Raw genomic sequence first — 4,921 nt, forward strand, 5'->3', positions numbered from 1 at the left:
TCAAGCCGCAACGCCTCGGCCGACTTGGTGCTCGACTTTGAACCCTTGCCGCTCTTCGGAGCCATGGCGGAAGCGGCGGGGGAGCGCGGAGGTGTTGAGGGCGACGGCGGCGACAGGCGGCGGAGCGCTGCTCTCTTTCGGCTTGGGAAGCGAAGGGGAGCGGCGGAGCTTTCGGAAGAAGATGCTGCAAGTGGCGAAAGTGGGGGGAACGGCCCTGTTTCCTCTGCTTATAAACAGGGGAGGCGAACGTTACGCATTTCCCGAATAAAGAATTGCCCATGATCTCTACCACGACGCCGCGATTGACGCGTGCCGTTATGGGAGGGCGCGGCGGATACGGAGTCAGATTTGGCTTGGACCCAGGCCGCGCGTGCCCGTGCCTTTTTTTGGGCCTGGACCAACAGCGCTCGGCATCGTGTATGGCCCAGGCCCGGGGGCTCCTGTCGGTGTACTAAAGTAGGGGTACCTTAGTATCCCGAACTTGTGCACGGGCAGTCGCAGCACCCCGCGGCAGGGCTTGCCGGGTGTCCGCCAAGATCCTTCGTTATTCCTATTACTGCCACTCAAGAACAAAGTGTTAACTGAGAAGACAGAGTCCCGGCAAGAGGAGTTTGCCGCGAAGGACGAGACCCCGGCAAGAGGAGCTTGCCGGGAAGGCCAACCAAGACCCGGCGAGCGGCAAGCTTGCGGGTGCGATAAGACAGCAACCGCGGCAAGGCGCTTGCCGCGGCGAAGCCACCACTCTGCGCCCACGCTCCAGCACATCCGACGACGTGTCGCCACAGGATCTCTCCTGGTGCACGTGGCGGGTAGCTGTGCAGCCAAGCGGTGCGAGGTGGCAAATGAAGATGATAGAAGGCCATCATGGCGATCGGTGGCGCTCTTAACGGTCGTTTCTTGCACTGTTTGGGCGACCGGACGGTCATTAAATGCCCTTGTCCCATGCCGTCAGAATTAGGTAGGGGCACTGTTGGTAGCGGTTGTACCAACCCCTGTTTTTACTTTTTTACCCCTCTCTCTATGCTGCCACCTGTCGGTGACCCCTTGAGACTATAAAAAGGAGGCCCATGCGCACGTAGAAGGGGTTCGACTCATTCGAAACTACAGCACACCCACGCTCTTGAGCAAGAACAGAATAGAAACACAAAGCAGCAGTAGGAGTTTTATCTCTCCGGAGAGCTCCGAAGCTGGGTAAAATCCCCCGCGTGCTTCGCCTCGATCTGCTCTTCGTGCGCCCTCCGCTCCCTTGTCGGACCGAAAAGGGGCCCTGCCCCATAGGTGTTCGTTCCCCACGACACTCACTTTTACCAAATTTAGCATCAAGATCTAAAGGCTCCGTATTCTTGGGACACCTTCTAGGCAAAGTTGATTCATCATCAGTCCCATAATCATCAAAATTCATATTGGAAAACATAGATCTAATAGGAGATGCATCAATAACTTTAAGATCCTCATCATTATTTTCATGGAAACTAGAGGAACACGCTTTTATAAAGCGATCTTTCTTAACACGCAATCTAGCATTTCTTTCCTTACACTCATAAATGGAAATTCTCATTACTTTGAGAGACTCATTGATATCATGCTTAGGAGGAGAGGATCTAAGTTTAAGAGAATCAACATCAAGCGAAAGTCTATCAACGTTCCTGGCCAAATCATCAACTTTGAGCAATTTTTCTTCAAGCAAAGCTTTAAAATTCTTTTGACAAATCATAAATTCTTTCACACTATTCTCAAAATCAGAGGGCATCTTATTCAAATTACCATAAGAATTATTGTAGTAATTACCATAATTATTAGAGGAATTACTAGGGAAGGTCTAGCATTAAAGTTTCCTCTATAAGCATTGTTTCCAAAACTATTCCTACCAACAAAATTCACATCCATAGATTCATTATTATTCTGAATCAAAGAAGACAAAGGCATATCATTGGGATCAAGAGGAGTATTTTTAGTAGAAAACATCTTCATAAGTTCATCCATCTTTCCACTCAAAACATTGATTTCTTCTATAGCATGCACTTGTTTACTAGAAGATCTTTCGGTGTGCCATTGAGAATAATTAGCCATAATATTGTCAAGTAGTTTTGTAGCATCTCCTAACAAAATTTCCATAAACGTGCCTCCCGCGGCCTAATCTAAGAGATTTCTAGAAGTAAAGTTCAAACCGGCATAAAAATTTTGTATGATCATCCATAAATTCAAACCATGAGTAGGGCAATTGCGATTCTTTCCCAAGATTGGGCAACATGCTCATGAACAAGTTGTTTAAAATTCATAATATCATTCCTAAGAGTGCTGATCTTAGCGGGAGGAAATACTTAGAGATAAAAGCATCTTTGCACTTGTTCCAAGAATCAGTACTATTTTTAGGCAAAGACGAAAACCAAACTTTAGCACGATCTCTAAGTGAAAACGGAAATAACTTCAATTTGACAATATTGTTATCCATATCTTTCTTCTTTTGCATATCACACAAATCAACAAAGTTGTTTAGATGGGTAGCGGCATCTTCACTAGGAAGGCCGGTGAATTGATCTTTCATAACAAGATTCAGCAAAGCGGTATTGATTTCACAAGACTCAACATCATTAAGAGGAGCAATCGGAGTACTAAGGAAATCATTGTTATTGGTACTCGAGAAATCACAGAATTTGGTATTATCTTGTGCCATGGCAACAAGTAATCCAACACACAAGCAAACATAAAAAGGCAAGCGAAAAGAGAGGAGCAGATTGGGAAAGAGAGGGCGAATAAAACGGCAAGGGTGAAGTGGGTGAGAGGAAAACGAGAGGCAAATGGCAAATAATGTAAATGCAAGAGAGATGGGTTTGTGATGGGTACTTGGTATGTCTTGACTTGAGTGAACACCTCCCCGGCAACGGTGCCAGAAATCCTTCTTGCTACGTCTTGAGCTTGCGTTGGTTTCCTCGAAGAGGAGAGGGTGATGCAGCAAGTGTAGCTTAAGTATTTCCCTTAGTTTTGAGAACCAAGGTATCAATCCAGTAGGAGGCTCCCACGCACCTACACAAACGAACTGAGAACTCACAACCAACGCAATAAAGGGGTTGTCAATCCCTTCACGGCCATTTGCGAAAGTGAGATCTAATAGAGATAGTATGATAAGATAAATATATTTTTGGTATTTTATAATATAGATGCAAAAAGTAAAGATGCAAAATAAAAGTAGATTGGAAGCAAATATGATAAGAGATAGACCCAGGGGCCATAGGTTTCACTAGTGGCTTCTCTCAAGATAGCAAACTATTACGGTGGGTGAACAAATTATTGTCGAGCAATTGATAGCAAAGCGCATAGTTATGAGATTATCTAGGCATGATCATGTATATAGGCATCACGTCCATAACAAGTAGACCGACTCCTGCCTGCATCTACTACTATTACTCCACACATCGACCGCTATCCAGCATGCATCTAGAGTATTAAGTTCATAAGAACAGAGTAACGCATTAAGCAACATGACATGATGTAGACGGATAAACTCATGCAATATGATATAAACCCCATCTTGTTATCCTTGATGGCAACAATACAATACGTGCCTTGTAACCCTTTCTGTCACTGGGTAAGGACACCGCAAGATTGAACCCAAAGCTAAGCCCTTCTCCCATGGCAAGAAAGACCAATCTAGTAGGCCAAACCAAACTGATAATTCGAAGAGACTTGCAAAGATAACTCAATCATACATAAAAGGATTCAAAGAAGATTCAAATATTATTCATACATAAACTTGATCATAAACCCACAATTCATCGGATCTCGACAAACACACCACAAAAAGAGTTTACATCGAATAGATCTCCACAAGAGAGGGGGAGAACATTGTATTGAGATCCAAAAAGAGAGAAGAAGCCATCTAGCTAATAACTATGGACCCGTAGCTCTGTGGTAAACTACTCACAACTCATCGGAGGGGCAAGGATGTTGATGTAGAAGCCCTCCATGGTCAATTCCCCCTCCGGCAGAGTACCGACGAAGGCTCCAAGATGGGATCTCGCAGATACAGAAGGTTACGGTGGTGGAAATTGTGTTTCGTGGTGCCCCTGGTTGTTTTCGGGGTACGTAGGTATATATAGGAGGAAGAAGTACGTCGGTGGCCACCCGAGGGGCCCACAAGACAGAGGGAGGGCCCTACAGGGGGGGGGCTCCTATCTCGTGGAGCCCTCGGCTGCTTCTTGACTTGCACTCCAAGCTCTCCGGATCACGTTCATTCCAAAGATCACGCTCCCGAAGGTTTCATTTCGTTTGGACTCCGTTTGATATTCCTTTTCTTCGAAATACCGAAATAGGCAAAAAACAGCAATATGGGCTGGGCCCCCGGTTAGTAGGTTAGTCCCAAAAATGATATAAATGTGTAAACTAAAGCCCATAAACATCCAAAAGGGGTTATATAATAGCATGGAACAATAAAAAATTACAGATACGTTGGAGACGTATCAGGAAACAGGGATGGGAAGAGGCAGATGGCGAAAGGTTGAGAGGCACCATCCCTCCCGCGCCCCTCTTTATAAAGGGGCGGGGGCGAAGCTCGGCCGCCCCCTGTCGGCCAATCCGGCCTCTTGAAATGATAGCGAGCAGGGCCGCCGACCGCCCTCCCCGCTCCATTGAAGGCGCGTGGGAATCAACCCGCACGCGCGCGACTACCCACGACACCTGCGCCTGTCATTCACTCTGCATGCAGCGAACGTGGCGCAAGGGGCAGGCTCAATGGGGCGCGTGGAACGACGGTTCCCGAGCGATGGCAGTAAATGGGAGGCGGCCCTGCGGTCTCGAGGAGACTCGCAAGCTGCCTCTTTACTGTCCATTACCAGGTGACGCCAGCATACCCACGGTAAAAATCTGCCCCAACTGCCCGTGCACCATTGTGGACCTAGCCCAACAACGTGCTGCGCTTATGTGT

This window comes from Triticum dicoccoides, chromosome 3B (assembly GCF_002162155.2).
Source record: "Triticum dicoccoides isolate Atlit2015 ecotype Zavitan chromosome 3B, WEW_v2.0, whole genome shotgun sequence".
Lineage (NCBI taxonomy): Eukaryota > Viridiplantae > Streptophyta > Magnoliopsida > Poales > Poaceae > Triticum > Triticum dicoccoides.